Here is a 24,552-nt window from a genome sequence, read left to right on the forward strand (position 1 = left end):
TCCATTCTTCACAACCCCAAAACCACATGTAGGAAGATGGTTAGATGCCCGGCCAGAAAAGCAGTCTCTGAAGTTCTCTGGCTTCCACCGTCTGGAAGAGCTGGCTGGGAAGTCTTCAGTTCCTTGGCTCTTTGACCATTCCTATCTCCCATTGCCAGTAGGGGGCAGAACCAGCAGCCCTGAGTAAAAAGAAGTCTCCAGGAATTGCACTGAAATTGCAATTAGCATCTCATTAGCATCCTTTGACAGCAGAAAAGGCAGAAATAATTCATTGGTTCTGCTCTAGAATATCAAATGGAGTGGTCCAAACTCTCCTGCAGAAAGGGCAAGCCTAAGGAGCTAGGGGAAGGTTGAAATGCCGCATCAGCTCTTACCCTGGATAGTCTTCCCTCATGGGCCCACAGGGCCACTCTCATGGAAGAGAAAAAGTGATGCATCACTTTCCCTTCACCCAAGGAGACCCTCTGAAAAAAAGGGAAACTGACCAGGGTGACCCACTTTCGAAACAGAATAAAGATTCATTTTCAGGAAGCTCACAATAAGCCTAGATCAGCCTCTTCCGAGGCTCCCATCCGGCAAAAGATCCATGCCAAATTATGAGAAGTTTTGCAATTCAGAGACTTTAAAAGCATTGTCTGACAAAGGGTTTTCCCAAAAATTATTGACCACGGAATCATTTTTTTTTTTAATTGCTGAGGACTTATTAGCTTTCATCAAACACTTGTGTTCCATGAAGCTGAGCTGCAGTGAGTCCAAAGGCTATCTGTTCACAGAATTTCTTCTTGCTCAGGTGGGGTCAGTCTTTGTTCTATCAAGGCTTTCAACTGACTGGACAAGGCCCACCCACATTATGGAGGGGGAATCCACATTAGTGAAAGTTTACTGATTGTTGATTTCATCCAAAAAGCACTTTCAGAGAGGCATACAAAATAATATTTGGCCAACTACCTGGGCACCCATGACCCAATCAAGTGGACACATAACATTAACCATCCCAGTGACCAGTCTGGTATCATGTCACTCCATATAGTGCGGCAAAGGAGCCCACCTGGGGCTGGAGGAGCTGAAACCTTCCTAACTGGCTCACTCATGCAGCAGGTGAGTTAGTGCTGGCTATGGGCTGGTTGCTCAGCTAGATCTGTTGGTGTGGAGATGGGGGACTGGGTTTCTCTCTCTCTGGGCTTCTCCATGAGGTTGCCTGGACTTTCTCCAGCAAGATGACTGACTTCAGGAGCAGGTGTTCCAGGACATATTATAACCCACCCTCAAACTACATTTCTGAAATGTACAAAATACCCTCCAAAGTCACATCCCTCTACCACCCCTGGCTTGAGGACCAGGGTCTCATCATCTAAATGAGGCTCAGATATGGATATGTCTTCTCAGGTACACTTCAAAGATAGACACAGAACTTTCTGCCCACTGAGAAGTGGGGTGTATGTCCCCTTCCCGGGAATCTGGGGAGCTCCATTGATCTGGTTGAGAAACAGAAGATGGAAAAGTAACACCATACCTGCTTCTAGGTCTGGGCCTTAAAGAGATTGGTGCTTCCTACTTTCTCTTGGAGCTTGCTCTGGGCCCTAAACCACCATGAAGTCCAATAACCATGAGACCACAGTGCTGGAGCAGCCCCATGTAGATAGATGTTCCAGTCAGTAGTCACTACTGAGCCCAGCCTTCCAGCCCGTTCCCCACAAGGCTCCAGACATGTGAGTAACACCATCTTGGACCCTTTAGACCAGTCCGGACACCAGAAGCATACCACTGAGTAACCTTCATGAGTTATGTCTGCCTAGATTCCTGACCCACAAAATTACATATTAAAATAATTGTTGTTTTAAACCACAGCAAATAGATAATAGGAACAAACAGTATTTTAACTTTTTTTTTTAGTTCATTAGTTTATAAACTCTTGGCTTTGTGTTTAATAGCAGAAACCTCTTTTCCAATAAAATTTCACACAGAACCCTAGTATATAAAGAGATCTAAGAAAGCTACTTTGCCTAAGTAACAGTGGGGGACTTGAACTCCTTCAACCTTCTTATCTCTGCCCTGTGGCTAAGGCACCTCTGGAAACATGTAGAAACCTCAGGACACAATCAAAGACTGCAAATCCAGTCCTACTCTTTGTTCTATAAAGACCATATTTGAGGTTCAAGGACTAAATGGCTTGCTTTATGTAAGCACTTCTCAAAATGCGGTTCCCAGATCATCAGTAGCATCAGCACCATCTGGAAATTTATTAGAAATGCAAAATCTCCAGCAATATTCCAGATCTACCAAATCAGAAACTCTGGGGTGGGGCCCAGCACCCCATGTTTTAACAAGCTCTGCAGGGGATTCTTTCACAACCTGTGGTTGAAGAACCACTGTTCTATATCACAGAGTGAGGTGATTACCAAGCACATATTTTGACTTGATCAAGACCTGGGTTTGAATCCAGCATGCTTCTTAGATTTGTGACTTAGGCAAGTTGCTTAGTGTCTCAGCTTCAGTTTCTTTCTCTGGAAAGAGAAGGAAGTAGTAACTATTGGTGACACCCTCTGATGGTCCCAACCATCTTGGGTGATGGAAACAAAGAGAGGACTATAACAGCCAGGTAGATATGGTGACTGAGCCCAGCTGGAAGAGGGAGTGGCTGCCATTTCCTGAGTCAGGGTTCTGGGGTTTTCTTCTAAGTATTCTTGATTAATTCCAACAGGGCAAGGGAGGCAATGAGGATATGCAAACACTGAGATTTAATTTACACTGACCAGCTTCACTAGAATTTCGTAAAAGCCTCCAGTGCATAGATTTGGGCCCACTATGGTCGTGCCCCTGCCTGCGGCCCCAGCCCAGGAGCCCTTTGCCCCTCCCAGCTCCTCCCTGGACCACCCTGCACACAGGATGAAACAAGCCAGACTACCACTGGTTCCGCCTCTAATGACTTCATCTGCCTATTTTTTCCTACTTTCTTGCAATAATGTCAATACAAGAAGGAGGAGGTTGTCAGGGCAACCCAGAGTGGAGGTGGGAAGTCCATCGTTGACCTAAACTTTAAGTCTATTTAGTTAAACACCCACTGAGTTCTTGGCTGCCCTGTTTCCTGGTAGCAAGAATGTAAAAATTCCACATTTTCTGTTTTTCTCTTTTCTCTCCCTCTAATAATCTCTACCTCTCCCCTGCCTCTCTCCGCTCTCTGCAGAGTTGGCCTGACCTGTGTACATTCTCCTGGATTTACTAGCTTTAACTCCTTCTGTTTCTATGAGCTAACATTGATACCTTTTTCTCCCTGACTCAATAGTTCAAGACCCTCCAATACCCCATCTGATTAGTATTGTTCACCCCACACCATCCGGGGCAGGAATTACATGAGGCTGAGCATGAGGAGGGCTGAGAGCAGGTGGCAGACACACGAAGTCAGGGCAGGTGGTGTTACTGTCTTATTAATTCCCATCTCCCTGGCCTGCATTTTCTCTATTACAAAACCAGAATGTTGGTCTCAGAGTAGCCATAATTGTGTTACAATACCATTTAAAATGATAAAGAAAAGTCTGGAGAGGGAAAAAAACAGAGCACAGGCAGAGATTATGTCTAGGAAATGAGATAATAATTTTTTATATTTTTCTGTACTTCCTGAATTTAAAAAAAAATGAGTATATGTTAATTTTTAACTTTCTTTTTAAAATAATTGTAGATTTACAGGAAGTTGCAAAAATAGTACAGAGAAGTCCCATGTGCCCTCTACCCAGACATGTATTACTTTATAATAAAAAATGAAGATATTAAAAAAATACTCCTGTATATACAAGAACCAATTGCGAGTTCCCAATGGCCAAATCTGAGATAATTTGAGCAACAAACAATCATAGTAAAGGATTATAAACCATAGGAAGAAAGAAAACATACACAAATCCATATTGATATAAGTAAATACTTGAATAAATAAGAGACAATTCTTCTTTACAGAATTCCAATTAATAAATGTAGAAGGAATGATAGAAATAGAAAATCAACAATAAGCAAACAGCATAGTAATAACTGTCATCTAAAAGCATCATCAATGGCTGCTAAAATTTATGGGCAAAAAAATGAGAAACAGGATAATTCCATAGTCTCAAGATAATTATTCATTACAAAGGGAAAAACAGAAACTAAGCAGACACTCACCATCTTACCCAAGGGATCAAAGTCAGTATTACCAGTAATGACATGTTGATATCATGCATCCCTGATATGATTCACAAAATCACTTCTGGTATTCTTGTCCAAAATCCATTACCTCAACCTAATCAGAAGAAAACCTCAGACAAACCCAAATTGAAGAACATTCTATAAAATGCTTGACTAGTAAGTACTCTTCAGAAGTGGCAAGGTCAGGGACGCCTGGGTGGCTCAGTGGTTGAGCACCTGCCTTTGGCTCAGAGCATGATCCCAGGGTCCTGGAATCGAGTCCTGTATTGGGCTCTCCATGGGGAGCCTACTTCTCCCTCTGCCTGTGTCTCTGCCTCCTTTTCTCATGAGTAAACAAAATCTTAAAAAATAAATAAATAAATTTAAAAAGATTAAAAAAAAAAAAAAAAGAAGTGGCAAGGTCATAAAAGACAAGGCAAGCTGAGAAACTGCCCCAGATTAAAGAAGGTTAAGGAGACATAAAAATGAAATGCTCTGTGGGGATTCTGGATTGGATTATGAACTAGTCAAAGGAGATTAGTGGAAAAACTGAGTGTACCAGTTAGGATTCTTATATTTAGGCAACAGAAATGAACACTGGTTAAACAAGATCTATCAGGAAAGCATCAGGGCTGGAAGGAAGACGCCAGATTTGAACCTAAACAGACTGGCCCCAGAGGTATAGCTCCTAACCACTACATTTTCCTTACTTTTGACAAATAAACCTTTAAGGAGACATTGTGTTCCAGACACCAGAGATACAAAATTGAGCAAAGACTCAGTCCCTAAATATAATTACAACCATATTGGTATCCCCAGTCCTGAACAGAATATCAGACTCCTGAAAGATGCTTAATACATGGCAATTGATTGACTCAATGAACCAATGTGGTAGCTAGCCTCCAAGGTGGCCCCCAATAATCCCCACTTTCTTTTACCCCTTGGGTAGTTCCCTCTTATGTTTTGGTCCCAATATGGTAGAAGTGATGGTGTACGATTTCTGAGGCTTGATCATAAAAAACATTGTGGCCTCAATCTCCTTTACCAGGATCAGTTGCTCTGGGGTAACCAGCTGCCAAGTCGTGGACATTGGAATAGTCCAGGTTCAATAGTGAAAAACTGACACCTTCCACCAACAGCCCTGTGGAAAGAGCCATTTTGGAAGCAGATCCTTGAGTCCCAGTCAAACCTGCAGATGACTAAGTGCTGGCTGGCATCTCGGCATCAGCATCACAAGAGACCTCAAGCCAAAACCATCTAGCCAAGTTGCTTCTGATTTCCTGACCTACCAAAACTTTGTGATAATAATTATTGTTGTTTTAGATAACTAAGTATTGGGACAATTTGTTACCCAGCAACAGATAATATAATCAGTGAATAAATGAATGTCAGACCTACACTTTCCCTCTTGGGTCCCATGCTTACCACCGCAGCTTTGACAATATTTGATTGTCATGCCTGCATCACCTAGATGCTCTGAGAACAAAGATGTTCCTTCTTCTCTGGATCCCCTGGCCTGGTGCCATACCTGACATTTAGAAGTTGCTCAAGGGTCCCAGGATCAAGTCCCGCATCAGGCTCCTAGCATGGAGCCTGCTTCTCCCTCTGCCTGTATCTCTGCCTCTCTCTCTCTCTGTCTCTCATGAATAAATAGAAGTTTCTCAGTAAATATTTATTGAATGAATGAGTGCAAAGAGACAAATGGAGTCCTGAACCTATCTTTATCCAGAATTATTCAGCAGTCCTAAAAGTATTGCCACTGGGGGAGGAAGAAAAGGAATAGATTTTGAATCAGAGCCATGAAATCAGTAGGGTTTTTTTCTCCTGGCTTTCAATCATCAATATTTTTCAAAGGTATTTGATACAGAAGCAAAAGTATTTAGTAAAAAGATCAACACCCTTCCACTACCCACTTGCGTTGGGGATTGGCCAGCCCCTCCTTTCAAGCCACAAATGTATAAAATGACCCTTTGCAGGTCACCTCACTGGGCTGGCTTGTCACTGTTTTGCAAATACCACAATGCAGGGAAATTGATTATATTTAAAATATGCTTCTTTTCATCCACTAAAATAACAAGCAGCCACTAAAAAGCCATATTAATCAATATGTTAAATATGGCATGTTCAGTGGGAAAAACAAGAATGAAATTCCATGTGCATCACAAAGACTATATTAAGACACCTCTTCAGATCTTCTTGACCCTGCCTGTCTCTTAGAGTAGGCAGTGCTGGGGTGACCAGTTCTACGTAGACTCTGGCCATCTTCTCAGAGCTGCAACCTGACATCATGTGCCCGTGGCTCTTGCCCTTCACCCTGGCCAAGGGAAATATGCTTCTTCCCTCCCCCCACCTATGGCAGGTCTTCATATGGCTCCTCAGACGGTTCTGAGTCCAGCACTCAGTGGTGGCCAATTCCATAATACAGTGCCAACCCCCCACCCCCACCACCACCACCGATTCCTCATCACCACTCCCTGGAATTTCATACCTCAATCAAATACTTGCACAGAAACCTTCGTCTCAGACTCTGCTTTCTGGGGAACAAGACCAAGACAAGTATCACAATGCTAGAATCAAATGTATTTATAGGGACAGAAGCTGCAAGGAAAAGCCCCAATGTGATGGTAGTGGTTATGTTGGGGGTGGGGGGAATAGGAGTGATTTTTTTCCCCCTATTTTAAACTTTTTTTTAAATGAAGCTTTACTAAAAAAAAAAAAAAAAAAAAAAAAAAATGAAGCTTTACTTCTATAATGAAGAAACTCACGTTTAAAAAATCATTTCCATTTTAAAAGTCATTGTCAGAAATAGTCCTGAACTAGATAGAAAAACTGAGGTAATGTCATTTGGAAACCTCTGCTCAGAGGCTCATTGTCTTCCTTAAGGGGCAGGGGTGAGGGTGAGGCCCCGGGAAAGCACACAGCTGTGTGTGGGGCATGCCAGGAGCAGAGGCCATCGGCCTGAATGCTGCTAAGGAGAATCCACCCTCTCTGCCCTGTTGGTTTCTGAGTTTGCATGGAGTGATTCTATGCATTTTGACCAGCTCTAATTTGGCATTTTCTTTTCTTTTTAAAAAAATTTTATTCACGAGAAAGACAGAGAGGCAAAGACATAGGCAGAGGGAGAAGTAGGCTCCCTGCTGGGAGCCTGATGCAGGACTCAATTCCAGGACCCCAGGATCACGAACGACCCCAGCCAAAGGCAGACGCTCAACCACTGAGCCACCCAGGTGCCCCTGGCATTTTCTTCTACTTAAAACGTCTCTATGAATATTGACAGATTTGAACATCCCAGAAACCTCTGAGGCCCTTCTTTGAGAAAAGCTCTTTAAATCCTGTGGGGTCTCCTTACCCTACTTAGTCAATGACCAAGGTTCAGGTGGGGGTCCCAGGGGAAATGGGGTAGGAGATGGGGGTTCTGGTGGAGGACAACCTATGGGTTCCTATGGGCAGGAACAGTCAAGGTAACATCTCTGGATAGGAAGAAAAGCATTGGAACCAGAGGAGGACAGGGTCAACAGAAGGAAGGTCACAAGCAGGATAAGCAGGGATGTCCCCTCGGAGCTGGTCTGGAGTCTTAGAGCCCTCCATCTCGAGACTGATCCTGGTAGATGACAGAGTTGGGGCTGTTAACTTCAAAAAGGGGAGCAGAAATCTAGAAATTTCAACCCCTAAATCTCTTTGCTGGCTGCATTTTCTAGTGATGTTTCCAGAGTCACCCAGATGGTTGGTTCTACTTTTCATGCACTGATTTGGGAAATGTTCCAGAGAATCCCTGGCATTCTGGAAAGCCAGATCACAGGGCTTGGAGTAGTATGCTGGGTATTTGCTAAGCTTCTCTGCACTTCAGGGGATCAATTAGACCCTCTAGGCAATGAAATGTCAGACTCCGAAAAGGGTCCCCCAGGGCCTATCTTGTGCCTACAGCACCTCCCCTACCCTCATACACACAGTGACCCTGAGGTTGCCCTGCTTGCATCTGGGCTTTTAGAGTTTTCAAATATATTTTCACAGTGCCCTGGAGGTGGCTGGGGTAGTGATCCACATTATCACTCCCATTTTACAGAGGAAGAAGCAGAGGTCAGAGGCCAGGGATTAGGAACACAATAACATGTGACAGAGCTAGAACCTGGGTCAAGCCTTCTGGCCTTAATATTGAGTGGTCTCTCCGTTATACCCCAGGCCAGTAGTTCATAAGCTTCTCGTTCTAAGGACTCCCTTACACTTTTAAAAATTACTGAAGATCCCAGGGTGCCTGGGTGTCTCAGTCAGTTAGCATCCAACTCCTGGTTTTGGCTGAGGTCGTGATCTCATGGGTCATGGGATTGAGCTGCTCCTGCTGGCTAGCATGCTCTCGCTCTCTCCCCTTAAAATAAACAAATCTTTTAAAAAATTATTGAAGATCAAAGAGCTTTTGTAAGCCCCATGAGAACAGGGACAGGGAGGATCACCCTTTTCTCAACTTTGTGTGTTCACCCACTCCCAATTGTATCCACACACAGTAGGTGGTCAATTCTTGCAGCAGGATGAGACAGAGGATGGAAAGGGAAGAAGGAAAGATCATACCAGGTCCAATGTCACTGTGTTGTTATCCACGCTACCATCTCACCAGTGCCTCCTCTGGATGCGTCCACTTGCCATAAGCACCTGCCCCTTCCAGAATGTGGACAGTAGCAACCAATAGCTAGAGCCTGCAGACCGTCATCATCATCATCACAGAGCGGGTACACATATGGAGCACTTACTGTGTACCAGGCACTGTCCTCTCACTTTACATGGATGGCATTTACTCAACAAGAGCAACCCTATTTCTCAGCTGGTATGATTGTTATTTTTAAAATAGCTGGCATATACGATTATATTAGTTTCAGGTGTGCTACCTAGGGACTCAACAATTCTATGCATTATGAAATTCAGCTTGTTTTATTTTCACAGATGAGGAAGCTAAGGCACGGAGAGGCTAAATAACCCATCCACAGTCACAAAATTAGTAAATACTGGAACTAGGGTCTGCTCCAGGCTCTGCCAACCTAACAACTGCTTGATGCTGCCTCTCACAGTGGGAAAAGGAATCTGGAAGGAGCTACCATAAGATAGGAGCACGTGAATGGAGAAGTTGGGGGAAATGGCCAGGGCAGCAGCCTCTTCAATTACGTGCAAATATTCAAAGTTATGCAAATATTCAAAGTCATGCAAAGTTCAGCGGTATACGGGTAAATGTTTAACAATCTACTCTCTGGAGGGGCAGGGGTTGATGAGTAAGCATTTGCCCATTTCCGTGGTATAAATGTTCTCTTACCAGGATACATTTCAAGAGAACAGTGGTTTAACACCAATTCACAATTCACATATTTAAGAATGTGCTCTTGGGAACCAGTAGGAGCCTGCTCCCAACACACCACTGTACACACTGGTCCAGCAACCCATTTAGGCCCTTAGGCATCCAGCAACCCTCAAGACACTAACTGAACAACTGCCATGACTATTAGTAATCTCCTTAAACAAATGACAACACTGATTTTCTCAGGGCTACAAGGCTGGAATGAAACGGAGCAAGGGCTCAAATTCGAGTCTCTAGACCCACCACTGGTCAGTATCATGACCACGAGCCACACATGACTACTAACACTAGACATGTCGCTGGTCCAAGCTGAGAGGGCACTGAAAGGATAAAATACACACCAGCTTTTGAAGACTTTGTTGGAAGAAAAAAGAATGTAAGGGATCTCATATATTTGTACGTTAACTGGATGTTGAAATGAGAATATTTGGGATAGGTTGGGTTAAATAAAATATATTATTGAAATTAATTTTACTTTCTAACGTGGCTGCCAGAAAATTTAAAGTTAAATATCTAGCTCACATTACGTTTCTACTAGCATGACTCTAGACCTCTGGTCTGGTGCTTCCTCCCAAAGCACCAGGGACTTTTTATAGTCAGGGATGCCCAAATCCCTGCAGGGTTTTGTGTGCAGGAATGCATGTGTACCTGCACACACATACACAATCCCACCTGTGCACAGGACCATTTCCACTCCCTGCTCCCTCCTCCCAAACACTCACCACTCACCTCTCAGAGCCCCCTCAGCTGCTGTAAAGGTCTGTCTGCAGAGCACCCACCTGAGGATTTCACACCCCCCCCAAACTTGATGAACATGCTGCCTGGACCACCTACTGGGGGTTCCCCCCACGCACACTCAGTATTGTGCGGTCTGGCTGAGCAGTGTGCAGGTGGCACCTCTCTCACCAGCCTTTGTTTCTTTGAAGAGCTCTTCCAAGGAATGGGCATTTACTGGGGCTGCAATATTACTGCCCTTGGGTAACAGGAGCAACAGCTCGGGTGTTCAAGATGAAAGTAGCTTCTGTTCCCACTCTGTTTCTCCCCAGCCTTCTTCTTTCTGAATCTTCCAGGTCGAACTTTTCAGAAGCTTTTCAGGAGCCTACTGCTGCCAACTTCTCAGAGAATTTGCACACCTTTGTGTGTGTGTGTGTGTGTATGTGTGAGAGGAAAGCAGGAAAACAAGCATGTTTTCTGCCAGCCTCCCCTCTGCCTCATCCACAAGCACACTTGTTCAGCATGCTGCTGGCTGGGCTCTGGCCTCGCTACACTGGTTCCCTAATTTTTAGGACTCGAGCTTTTTCAAGTCCACAGCTGTTGGGCATCTCTGAAGGGTTTTGCTTTTTCTCTTTCTGTAAGCATAAAAAAAAAAAAAAAAAAAAACCCACAAAACAGACCTTTGGGCTCAGGTGATGTTAATCTGACAATTACATGGAGGTAATTATCCAAATGCAGACTCTGGGTCTATAAACAGACACCGCCACAGACCCCACTGTGGCCCAGCAGGACCCTGTTTCCAGAGGTCTCAGCAACCCGTCACAACAGCCAGTGAGGGTTTATAAAGACTCATCACAAAACACAGGTAGGCTCTGGAGATACAGCTTTCCTGCTTACAATCGCTTAATTAGGTGGAATATTGCCTGCTGGATTCCAATCAGATGAGCTTGGGTAGGCGCATCTGACTACACAAGGCTCTGGGCTGATGGGGGCAGGGCACTGACTGAAGATTCTAGAACCTGTGGTATGAGAGGATGAGGCCAGTGTGGCAGAAGTGAGGCACACCTGTGTCACACTACCCTTACTTAGCTTTGAGCCCCGCACATGTGGCTGTCCCTCTGGGCCTTAGTTCCATGCTCAGCAGAATAAGGTGGTGGTGAGTCGGCTTCCTGCAGCTTCCGCAGGATGGGGGCTGCAAGTAGCTGAAAACCCCAATTCAAGGCGTTTTCTCATTTGTTACTTCACATAACAAGAGGCAAGAGACAATCAGCATTCGAGGATTCCATGTCATCAGAAGCCCAGGTAGCTCCTCTGCTGGTTGTACTGCTTAGGGACACCTTGCGACCATGCAAGCAGCCATTCCAGGTGTCACATCCCAACCCATACTGCTCAGAGCCGAGAGAGCCCACCTCTCTTGCAGTCTTTCCCAAAGGCTCCTCCCAGAAGCCACCCCTCTGCCATCTCATTAGAGGAACAGGGTCGCATGCTCACTCCTGAGCCAATCATTGGTAAGGGACAGGGGAGGACCGAGATTAGTTTAGAATGCGTCTGGGGTTACTGAGTCGCCTTTCTTTGGGTCGGTGGTAGGAGGGTAACACCTGAGAAACGCCGAGGTTCTCTTTACAAGGAAGGTTATGGGGGTGGGGGTGTCAGGTGGGAAGCCTACAGTGTCTGCGACAGGTACTACTTACATTGAAATGAAAACTGGGCAGGTCTGGTCTTGTCCAACCTCTCTCCTTTTTGTCCTTTTTACCCCTCTATTCTAGTTATATTGCAGGGAACATAAACCAAATCAACTTAACTTTCCTTTTTTAAGGAATTTATCAGCTTATATGAACTAAAATGTTGAAGGGGAGATTTGAGCTAGAGCCAGCTCCATCCAGGAGATGGAATGGTATCATGAAGAAAGGCTGGATCTTTCCCTCATCCTCCTCATTGCCAGCTCAGTGTCAGCTTATTTCCCAGGCAATCTCTCTCTCTCTCTCTCCCTCTCTCCCTCTCTCTCTCTCTCTCTCTCTCTCCTCAACAGATAGAGCCTTTGACACCCAGTGGTGTACATGGCCCTCAGTAGCTTTCCCAGAGCCCTAAGGAGAGTGTTCTGTGGAACATCCTAAGTAGAAGCCACATTTCAGGAAATTAAGTCTAACCATAGGTAGGCTGGTTTGGAGAGAGAATAGAGACAGGAAGACCAGATGGAAGTGGGAATTGACAGGAAGCTGAGTGGGGGCCTCGATGGTGATGGTGGTGGTGGTGATGGTGACAGTGGTGGTGTTTGTGGTGATGACTGATTCTCTGCCTGGTCCTTCCATGCAAAGAGTCTTGGTCCAAACCTTAATCATGACATTCAAGGCCTGACCCCAGCTTACTTCTCTGACTAGCTCTCTTGGAGCTGATCAGCACAAACCCCTATCTGTTTTTAGGCAGATCATGAGAACACACCTGATGAAGCCTTAGTTCCCCTTCTGTCACCCTTCCCTGCCTGTCTGCTCAACTGCACCTTCAAACAACCTTCAGGGTGCAAGCTCACCCCCTACAGCTCACCCCTTCCTGACACAACCCCTATAAAAATTTCCTCCTTCCTTGAACAGAGGCATTATCCTTTACTGTCCACTCCTGGAATCTCATTTGTCTTTTCCATCGCATCGCCACCAGAGCCAGCCCACCTGCAGACTTGGCATTTCCATCCCCAGGAAGGATTCTCTCCTGAAGCAGTTTACAGAATTCCAGGGATTCAGTAGGAAGTGACTCTGATTGACAGTTCAGCTCTGACCTTGTGTTCCAGTGTGATAATGGGGTTCCTAACTTGTGACCTGCAACAATGACATCCAACATCTCCAAGCACTAAGTGCTTCATTCGTGTTATTTCATAGGAAAAGCAACTATCCATTGGCCAATGTGAGCCTCAGTTTTCACATCAGGATTTTTCCTATCTTAAAGGTGCAACTGAGGCACAGAGAGAAGTTAAGTAACCTATCCCCCAATCAAAGGAAGGAACACAGACTCCACCTCTTGAGGAGGAAGTGGCAAACTTCTGGAACAGCAGGTGGAACCAGAACTATTGGTGGAACCATTTTTAGAAAATATGGTCTACCACATCTTGCTCGTTTTTTTAAAAGATTTTATTTATTTATTTGTTTATTTATTTATTTGATTTATGAGAGAGGGCACGTGCAAGCAGGGAAGAGGGACAGAGGGAGAGGGAATCTGGAGCTGATGCCCCACTGAGGGCAGAGCCCAACACAGGGCTCTGGATCCCACGACCCTGAGATCATGACCTGAGCCAAAGCCAAGTCAGATGCTTAACCGACTGAGTCACCCTGGTGCCCCCATACACACACTCTTTGCTCTCTTTTTTAGAATAACTTTTTAGTTCTAAATAATTTTAGAATTGTTGCAAAGAAAGATTTTCACATGCCCTCCATCCCGGTCCCTCTACTGTTAACATCTTAAGTAACTGGGAGGTGTTTATCATGGCACTTTTAGGCATTAGGTCTCCTTAAGTTTCGATCTGTGCAGTTTCTTGGTTTTATCTTTCATGACCATGTTGCTTTTGAAGAGCACTGGGTCAGGTGTACACGCTCACTTTGATAAATATCACTCTCACATCATGCTTCAATGCTGTATGAAATTTAAAAATAAAATCCTAGGACCATTGCAAAAAGTAATAAGGAAAGCTTGTTTAGAGTGGAGTCAGGAGGCCGGCAGGAGGAGCTCTCACAGCCTACGGTTCATCTTCAGTTGCAGACCCAACTGGAAGAGACACACCTTGCAAATTAATACTACTGTAGCTACTACTTTAATAAGGAGTAAGAAAGGTTTCCTACTCCCCCGGCAACAGCCTAGCCAATGAGAGAGAGACTGTTACAACTCAGCCAATGAGAAGCCACTCTGCTTGGAATCCCAGTTTCCTCCCATAGACTTTTTGTTTAGAATTGCCCTTCCTGTCTCCTCCCTTTTCTCTATAAGAGTGTTCATTTCCTTTGTTCTCCAGACTTGCCTATGGGTTTGCCATAGTTTGCTTGCAGGGGATTGCAATTCTTTGCTATTCCCAAATAAACTCATTTTTTGCTGGCAAAATAACTAGCAGCTTTATTTTTAATTAGCACCACAAACTAGCTACTGCGTTGTATGCTTTTCCCACCATACATGACCCATGACCATATGGAGCTTGTGATTTCCTCACCCCAGGATATGAGCCTCTTTCTTATCTGGAAAACTGTCCATTGGCCAATGTGAGCCTCAGTTTTCACATCTGATAGTAAAAGAGGTACAGGGTAGATTAGATGAACTTGAACCTCTGCCTCAGCTTTAAAAGTTGATTCCAGGAGCACCTGGCTGGCTCAGTCAGAAAAGCATGCAACTCTTGATCTTGAGGTTGTAAGTTTGAGCCCCACATTAGGTATAGAGATTACTTAATAAAAACTTTAAAATAATAATAAAAATAAAATGAGATACCATTTCTTAAATTTCATTAACTTAAAATGTATTTCTTGAACCTTATTGGTCAAATTTCTGCCTTAATTCTAAGGCAATGAAACAAATTAAATCAGTCCCTTTTAAAGTCTGAAACCTAAATTGCCTCTGTCTCTGGACACTCCCCTTACCCCTTCATCACCCCTCCAGACCCAAGGCTCTGGGAGGGCAGGGGTGAGCCTCAGGACTCCTCATACCCCAGAACTCAGAGCATTTCTGGTGGATGAATGCAATCCCTTGCAGATGGATTGCTCATGTGCCTCCATGCTGCTCTGCTGCTATTACAAGTTCACTAGCCCCTATAACTTCCAAGTACATTTTTTTCCTCCCAAACTACATGGTTAAGTCCTCCAGGGGAGCAACCTGAAATACTATTTCCTTTGTGTCTTCCCACGCCATGCCTACTTTTTCCACCTTAGGAGGCAGTCAAGAAATGTTGTAGAATGATCCACTCACTCCTTGAGCATCAGCATAACTGGCTCCGGGCACATACTATGGATGAAATTGCCATTTATTTATTTGACAAGTTTTTACTGAACATCTAATGTATGCCAGGGTCTTCTCTAGGTGCTAAGCCCTATTTTCTTTGGAATAGGATGGCCAGTCTGTCAGATAAGATAATGTTTGAGCTTTACTCTGAAAACCTCCTACCAGCTGATGGCCAAAGGTACCATAAAGATAAAATGAGGTACACATGATACCAAAGCAATGTGTATCTGGGCTTAAGATGTTTTATCCTGACAAAATACCTTATTGGCTTTGCTTCATTTTGTTGGTTGGTCTCAGGTTATTGCATTTTCGTTTTGTTTTTGACTCAAGTGGCCTATTCATGAAGAAAAGCCGGGATGCAAGAACAGCATAGAAATAAAACGTAATCAAGGTAAAATTAGATGTTTGGGTTTAGATTCCACCTCCTGTAGAGTATGATGATGAGGCCTAGTGATGGGAGGTAGGGCTTGGAGGCTCACTGCAGGACCAACCTGGCTTAGATTTGCTCACTCTCCTCTGCCTTCCTTGAAACCTAAGGCTGTGATCTGGAAGTCACTAGACAGCAGGAGGCCCCCAGTTCTTCTGGAACCTAGCCCTTCTTCCAGTCTGGCACCCCTTGCTCAAATGACCTGCCAACCACACTCTGAAACAGGCCACCCTCCCTTACGTCCTGGATGCATCTGGACAAACCACAGTTCTGAATTCTCCATCCTGGAGACACTCTCATTTCACTTGCCTCTCTGTGGAAGACAGAAACCATCTTCCTTTCAAATGGGATCCAAGAATTTAAGGGAAAAAAAATCTATTGAACTTTGTAACTTCCTTTGGTCTCTTGATAAGACAGATTTGGCTTTTAATTCTTTCAAAATGAGAAATTTGCCTTGTTCTGCAAGATCAGAGATTGGAGGAGTTTCTCCTTTTTTCTCCCTTTCTTTTTTCCTTTTTTAAGCCCCAGGGGCACTGACAACTGTCTAGGGAGTGGCACCTGCTCAGAACTCCCCAGCATGGTACCAGCTCTCCCAGGAGCACAATTCAAGAACGGCCAACATGGGGCACCTGGATGGCTCAGTTAACTAAGCATCTGCCTTCAGCTCAGGTCGTGATCCTGGGGTCCTGGGATCAAGCCCTGCATCTAGGCTCCCTGCTCAGTGGGAAGTTGGCTTCTCCCTCCTCCAACCCCTCCCCTTGCCTCTGGTCCTGTTCCTGCTTCAGCTCCTCTCTCTCCCTCTCAAATAAAAACAAAAATACAAGCTTTAAATTTAAAAAAAGAAAAAAAAAAGGTAGCCAACATGAGCTCCCCATTGCCGGGTTCCAGCACCATGTCATCAGGCAACTTCAGGAGGTGCCATTCCCATCCTCACCCATGATGGGGCAAAGCTGAGCCTGACAGATAAGAGGAGGGCCCCCTCTTAATGGACCCACGAAGGCCTGGGTTGTTTAATGGAAGGAGCCAGCAGTGATCCTGCCTCTAAATTGCCACATGAGCTTGAGCAGGTTGCCGAGGCTCTCAGATCTCTGTGTCAGCTGTAACGTATGAGGCTGTGTCGGATTGGACATGCTGGTCCTTATTCCTCGGACCGATGCTGACATGGCAGGAGGCCACTATGCTCAGGATCCCGGGTTGACAAGACTCGGCTGGCCCCATAATAAAACATATATAAAGTGCTCTTCTCTCCCCACACACCAAGAAGCAGGACACTGCTTGGTCTTGTTTTCTGTGGCAGTAGCTGCTGAGAGAATACTTTGCAGGATAAAGGAATGAATGAAGAAGCCGAAGAGTGTCCAGGAGAAAATCCACCTGTCTGCTTGCTGGCTATCTGTTCCTCTCTCTTTTGGGGAACTCTCTCTTGCAGGTGCTCTGGAGGGTTAAGGGGCCAGCAAATGTCCCTAAAAGACAGAGAGTGGGCCCAGTGCCAAACCTGGGAGAAGGCAAGAAAGGCTCCACTTAAGGCGTGACTGCCCTGAAGAGACCTTCCACTCCTCTCTGCTGTCCAGATCCCCACAGCTGCCTGCTTCTGTCTTCCTGAGACCCAGATGTTCAGCTCTGTCTTCAGTGCTGTGTCCCCTCACATCCTTCCACCAATTGCAGCTTGCATTTAAGTTAGCCAGAGTCAGATTCTGTTGCTCTCAACCAAGGGATTCTAACTGTAACGAACATTTCATTTATTCTCTCCCTCTCTTGTAACCTTGTCAAAACAAACAAAAACAAACCAAGGAGAATGGGAGGAAGGAAATGAAAGAATGGATAGGGTGACATTAGTGGGGTTCTTAAAAAGATTTTATTTATTTATTTGAGAGACACAGAGAGAGAAAGCATGAACAGGGGGATGGGTAGGAGAGGAAGACGCAGACTCCCCTCTGAGCAGGTAGCCCAATGCGGGGCTCAATCCCAGGACCCCAGGACCATGACCTGAGCCAAAGGCAGCCGCCTAACGGACTGAGCCACTCAGGTGCCCCAATATTAGTGTTTTTAAGATTTGTTTTAGAACCCTTTCTCTGATTATATCAAAGGTGGTCTACCCGAGATAAATGAAATGGAGCTCCTGGTTTCTCTCAGATGTAACCCACAGCTGGTAACCAGGTTCTGCCTCCTGAAAAGCAGTCAAGGGTGTTGGATATATTTCCCATCTAGTCTGGTGCAGGGGTACAGGGAGCTACCGTTGCCCCTGGATCCTGCCTTCTCAGATCCACAAATTTCAGCCACCACTTCCTCTGTTAATACTCACACGTGAGAAAGTTCGGTTTCCTTGGGGGAGTGGGAGTTGGGAGAGAGAGGGAGTAACAGCAGCATTTAGGGAACACAACCTGTGCTTCAGGTGGTGTTTCATGTATGTTTTAGTAACACACCAAACCCACAAGGTGGCTTCTGTTACTATCATTTTGCAGATGAAGAAACTCAAGAGACCAAGACACTGGCTGGAAGGCTCGGAAGTACCAGTGCAGAGCTGGGATTTGAACAGAGCTCTCTTGTGACCTAATACAAGGAGACACTCATTAGGGCTCTGATCTGGGGTACACGGTATACCTCTCTCTGCACATCTGTACCACCAGCAATCCCTAGCAATCCCTGCCCCACTCCTTGTCACCCCCCCAACCCACTGCATTTTTTCCTGTGGGTCCTTTGCTCTGTTACCTTAAATCCTTCTGTTTCCATCAATGCAGGCCTGTGCTAAAGTACTGAGTGAAAGAGCAAGGAATATCTGGAAGGAGTACAGGTTAAAGGCTAAGAATACAGGGTCTGTCATCAGATGGCCTGGGCAGATCCCAACTCTACTGCTCACCAGCTGTGAGCAAGTCACACAACCTCTCTGTTCCTCATTTTCCTAACTTGGGAAATAGGAGATAATATTACCTACCACAGTAGGAACAATAGCGGCCCCAAAGGTGTTCATATCCTAATCCCTTAATCTCTAGAATGTGTGAATATTACATTATATTGCAAAGGGAAAGTAATCAGTTGCCTTTAAAATAAACAGTATTCTGGGTTGCCCAGGTGGGCCCAATATAATCACAAAGCCCTTTAAATGCAGAAGAGGGAGGCAGGAAAGTCAATGTCACAGTGAGAAGGACTTGCATTGGTGGCTTTGAGGATGGAAGGGGCCATGAGCCTAGGAACAAAGGCAGCTTCTAGAAGTTGAAAAAGGCAAGAAAATTAATTCTCGGCAAAGCCGCCAGAAAAGAACACGGCCCAGAAGACACCTTGATTTTAGCCAGGGAGACCCATTTTGAACTTCTGACATTCAGGATTTTAAGAAAATAAATGTGTGTTGTTTTAAGGTATTAAATTTGTGCTACTTTGTTATAGCAGCCCTAGGAAACTAACACACCTGCCTCAAAGGCTCGTTGTGAGGATTATAAGAAAAGCTGCCAGACACATAGGAGCGCAATGAAGTTGGTCTGTCCTTGTTGGTTGGTGTGCAGAGGTGGGAGCTGGCCGAGGGTGGTGTTGAGCTGTGCTCATTTCTTCTAACCGTGCCTGTCCACCCTCCCCTAAATGGAGAGCCCTGTACCTTCCGTGCCTTAATTACTTTGGAACACTGCTTTATAATCACACACCCGACGACTCCCTTCATCAGACTGAATTCTGAATTGCACTTGAAGTGGCTTATACAATGTCAGCCCTCTGATTAGCTTCTTTCCGAGCTCTAAAATGAGGGTAATCAGAGTGGAGGAAAGATCTTACCATGTGCCCTGGGAGGGAGGCGAGGGCAGGGGATCTCGCTATCACAATTTTCTAATTAAGACTTTAAGAGCTTTTAAAGAGCCAGCTCATATCACCCTGCAGGCCTGTGGTCATCCTTCCTGCCCCCCTCCCCCCAGGCCCTCCATGAGCACAAAATTTCAGACTGGCACTTCCAGGATCAAGCCAGCTGATCCTCCACCTTCTCACCGGGACTCTCCTCCCCAGAGATTATAACCCACCTATCCGGCCAGTCCCTGAGATCTGGATCAGACTCCCCCATTGCACACCTTGTGGAGCCCATGCTCCCTCCAAGATCTTGGGGACTTTCAAGTGGGGTCTGGTTTTCCCATGGTCTCATCTGCCCAGAGGAAGATTTATAAGGAAGCTAAAGAAGTCTAAACTCCAGCTGTAGGATGCCGAACAAAGTGTTCCCATGATCATGGGCTTCAGTAAAATTGTCAAAAGTTTGATATTTTTATGTTCTTTAATGGGATCCCGCCAAACTGTAGAAGCTTCGGGTACTGTGAAATTTGGCTCTGCCTCTGCACTGAGGCGCCCAGCTCTATGCCACAGGGCATTCACCCCCACACAGAATTCAGTCCTCTGTTTCTCCCTGAAAGATGTCAAGGTGTTACTGAGTGTGGTAGATTTCTCTCAAATCTGTGTGTGAGCGTGCGCTGGCGACGTGAAGAAAAGGGTTTGTAACTTACAACTGGCCATCAGGTGTCCTCGTTCTTAGGAATTTCCTTTGGCCACCAGTATGGGACCTCTGTTTCTGCATCCTTTGCCCCCAGGGACCCTCTCAGTAACTCCGGCTTTGCTCTGCCTCCTTGCTCTTCTACTCAAGAGCACAACAAACTCCTTTGACTCTCTCATTTTTAACCATTACTTTCAGGTTCTTACCTTGTAATCGCCCTGCTCTGCCCTCAAGGGGTTGGCCATGCTATTTTTCCCTGGATGGCTTTCCTAAGAAGGTTTACAGTAGCTGCCATTAACAGGGTATAGTTTTTACAATCACTACATGGGGTGAAAAATATTGGGCTTTTCTTTCTAAGGTTGGAATGAGCGGACCTAAGGGCCTGGGGGATAACACAGTAATGGGGATGCAGAGGGGCACCTGCAAGCAGAAGTGACTGCGAGAAAGGAGGTTGGCTGAGAGCTTTGGTTTAATGACAACAACAAAAAAGTGGTTGAGATGATGGTTCTAGGTCTATTTTTTTTCCCTAGCCCTTTTGAAATCTCCAGGACTTACATCCACCTGAATAACACCAAGAAGGGACCATTCCCTTCTTTGTGTCCATCTGAGCCCTAACAGTTGCTCGCGGTGGCTCCCATACTTTATTGCATGTTTTTGTTTATGCATCTGTCTTTCCTCCCACAATCCTCTGCCTGTTAATGCAAGGACATGTTTTTTTTTTTTTTAAGATTTTATTTATTCATTCATGAGAGACACACAGAGAGAGGCAGACACATAGATAGAGGGAGAAGCAGCTCCTTGCAGGGAGCTCGATGCGGGACTCGATCCTCGGACCGGGATCATGCCCTGAGCTGAAGTCAGACGCTCGACCGCCAAGCCAGCCAGGCATCCTACGTGTTATTTTTTTTTTTTTCCTGTTCCTCCCTATTTAGCGTAATGGGCATGACACAATAAATATTTCTTAAAAAATTCTTACTTACGAAATACTGACAATATTAGCAGTTATCCCTTGGAATAATTTTATAGACTGAATGAGATAATCGTCTAAAGTTCTTAGCATAGTTCAGCAGAGAGGAAATAAATGCTTAAAAAGTATCCTTTGGGGCAGCCTGGGTGGCTCAGCGGCTTATGCGCCTGCCTTCATCCCAGGGCATGATTCTGGAATCCTGGGATCGAGTCCCATGTCAGGCTCCCTACGTGGGGCCTGCTTCTCCCTCTGCCTGTCTCTGCCTCTCTCTCTCTCTGTCTCTCTGTGTCTATCATGAATAAATAAATAAATAAAATCTTAAACAAAAAAAAAGTGTCCTTTGGGGCACCCGGGTGGCTCAGTGGTTGGGCATCTGCCTTTAGCTCAGGTTGTGACCCTGGGGTCCTGGGATCAAGTTCTGCATCCAGCTCCCCGCAAGGAGTCTGCTTTTCCCTCTGCGTACGTCTCTGCCTCTGTGTGCGTCTCTCTCCCACGAATAAATAAAATCTTAAAAAAACAAAAGTGTCCTCGTTAATATTATTGAATGAATGGGACGCTTTGGTTTAACTCATTAGCACGACTTTATACAGGCCTGGAATTCCTTTCGCGTCCTTTTTCTTGCTATGGAAAACGAAAAGAAACAGCACGATAAAGGGAAAGAAAGAAAAACAGTGGAAATCACAGCTGTTCAATCACATGCATCTACGGATACAGATTTTTCCCTCTTAAACTTCCAGGGCCCCGAGAGTAACTGAAGGCAGCGCCACCCATCCGCGGGGGGAACGCATCCAGCGTCCACGCACGCTGCCGTCTTGTCTTCGGAAGAATCACTGAAGCCATGAAGGCCTGGGCCCGCGCCAGCCACCCGGAGGATGTTACCACCCCCTTATTTAAGCGTCACAGGAACCCTATCCAGTGGGTCCTACTGGGTGGTCACGTGGAGCGAAAACAGCCGGTGCTGAGACTCCGCGTGCATCTATAATTAGGGGAAAACAAATAAAACGGGGGGGGGGGGGGGGAGGGATGTGGAGGCTTCCGAGGAGAGGTCAGCTGGAGACGCCGAGACGCGGTACCTGGGATGCCTGGGAGGTCAGAATGCCCGCAGGTGGAGGAAGACGGGGGGGGGGGGGGGGGGGGGGCGCGCGCAGGGGGTCAAGGAGGGCGCAGAGGAGGGCTGTGAAAGGCAGAAGGTCTGACGGCGGAGGCCGAGGGCCCGGGGAGGAGCAGGTGCGGAACGCGGCGCGGAGGACGAAGGCCGGAAGGCGGGCCTGGGCCACAGCGGCTCACCTGCACTCGAGCTGGAGCTGGAGAGGCGCGGGGCTGCTCCAGCCGAAGGAAGCCGCGGGAGCCAAACCGGAACCGGAACCGGAACTGGAGAGCTCGCGGCATGGGGAGGAAGAGGGAGGCGTTGCCCCGGAAGCAGAAGGGCGGATGAGGAACAGGTGGGCCCCGCTGCCTGCCCGCGCCCTCGAGGCGCCCTCGAGGCTCCCCGGCCCGCGCGTGACCCTGGCAGGGGGGTCCTGGGGAGCCGGTCATGTAACCTAACCTGGGACGGGAGGACGAGGAATCCATGAAGAGGGAAGGGGGTCGCAGGCCGGAAGCCTCAGACCGGAAGTCCCCTCAGAGCCAGGGTCACCGTGGGGAGACCTGAGCGTGTTTATGGGCGGAGGGGACGGACTCCAGGAGAGGGAGAGAAAGAGCAGAGGAGGTGGGGCGCTGACAGAGCCCGGTGTTGGAGCAGGTGAGGAGGAGGGGAATCTGAAAGGCCCCAGGACTCCTGTTCCCCGCGCCGGCCTGGGAAGGGATGAAACTGCAGGTAAATCCAGGGCCCCGTGTGACCCTGCCAGGAGGTGGTTTGGCGCAAATAAACGAGCCAACAGTTGAAAACCGTAGAAGAGCATCTCCCTAAATTCCTTCCCGTCTTTGCCCAGACATTTCTGTGTCTCTCAGATCCCCAAACCTCCTCCTCCCACGGAGACCCTTGGGGTCTGGTCTCATTTTCTCCCCCTCCGTGGTCCCCCTTTCCAACCTTCTGCTCTCCCCTCTCCCCCAGACTTCACGTCAGGTCAGTCTGACCACTCTGACTGCCTTAGCTTTAAATGTCTATTTACCCAAATCTCATTTTTAGTCTTTTCCTCTTTACCCATTTCCTGGATTCTACAAAACAAAGGATGCTGACCCAATGACCCCAAATCCCCCTTCCTTTTATTTTTTTTTTATTATTTTTTTGATGTTCAAATTTTTTTGTGTCTTTTTTTGTTATTGGAGTTCGATTTGCCAACATAGAGCATAACACCCAGTGCTCATCCCGTCAAGTGCCCCCCTCAGTGCCCGTCACCCAGTCACCCCCACCCCCCGCCCTCCTCCCCTTCCACCACCCCTTGTTCCTTTCCCAGAGTTAGGAGTCTCTCATGTTCTGTCTCCCTTTCTGATATTTCCCACTCATTTTCCCTCCTTTCCCCTTTATTCCCTTTCACTACTTTTTATATTCCCCGAATGAATGAGACCATAAATGTTTGTCCTTCACTCAGCATAATACCCTCCAGGTCCCTCCACGTCGAAGCAAATGGTGGGTATTTGTCGTTTCTAATGGCTGAGGAATATTCCATTGTATACATAGACCACATCCTCTTTATCCATTGTCTTTCAATGGACACCAAGGCTCCTTCCACAGTTTGGCTATTGTGGACATTGCTGCTAGAAACATCAGGATGCAGGCGTCTCGGTCTTTCATTGCATCTATATCTTTGTCCCCTTTCCTTTAAAAAAAAAAAAAAACTTATTCATTTGTGAGCAACACAGAGATAGAAGCAAGAAGTAGGCTCCCTATGGGGGGACTCGATCCCAGGACCCCAGAATCATAACCTGAGCCAAGGTAGATGCTCAACTACTGAGCTACCCAGGTGCCTCATCCCTCCCTCCTTAGACCAGTGGGAATGCAAACACTTATTTGAAACTCTCTCTTTAAATGTCCCTGCCAAAGGATAAAGGGGAAAAAATGGGCAAAAAGACACCAGGAGGTAGCCGTAGAGACCCAGGAGAGGAGACAGGGTAAAGATGGCACATCCTAGCAAAGCCTTCAGGCCCCACTGCAGGTCTAGGCTCCAGCGTCTGGATAGATGTAGTGAATCCAGAGGTTCGTAGCCCAGCCTTTGTCCCAAGGGGCAGGAAGGGAGGATGGTAGAAATATGCCACCAACCTTGCCTGGGTGTTGGGAGGCAAGGAGAATTGATTGGAGGGTACTTTTCAGATGCAGAATATCTCCAAAATGCAGACACAGAGTGAGTGCACAGTATCAGAAGAGCTGCCTCCACAGCTCAGGAAAATAAATAGATCCCCAAGCTGATTTGATTTTTGATAAGCATTGATCTTTGACTTTATAATCACTTGCAAATTCTGCTCAATTCAAAAGGCCAGCTGCTCTCCTGTGGAAACCTAGATTTTTGTTGGAGGGAAAAGAGAAATTTAAAAAGTATTAATTTTTAAAAAATATTTTGCATTAAGAACGCAGTGTTTTTAGTTGTAGTTTATAATGAATT

The 24,552-nt window shown here is 46.2% G+C and overlaps 1 protein-coding gene across 3 annotated transcripts in view; it reads right to left on the reverse strand.

Moving 5' to 3' along the window:
- LARS2 (leucyl-tRNA synthetase 2, mitochondrial) overlaps positions 1-22,372 on the reverse strand; it is a 189,076-nt gene extending 166,704 nt beyond the window's left edge. Inside the window, exon 1 of one of the 3 annotated variants that reach the window (XM_072786527.1) lies at positions 22,301-22,372. The gene's annotated coding sequence lies outside the window, so the exon portion shown is untranslated. The remainder of the gene's footprint in view (positions 1-22,300) is intronic. The other 2 variants (XM_072786529.1, XM_072786528.1) reach the window with 2 other exon arrangements.
- Between the last annotated feature and the right edge of the window lie 2,180 nt (positions 22,373-24,552).

Source organism: Canis lupus, chromosome 19 (assembly GCF_048164855.1).
Source record: "Canis lupus baileyi chromosome 19, mCanLup2.hap1, whole genome shotgun sequence".
Classification (NCBI taxonomy): domain Eukaryota; kingdom Metazoa; phylum Chordata; class Mammalia; order Carnivora; family Canidae; genus Canis; species Canis lupus.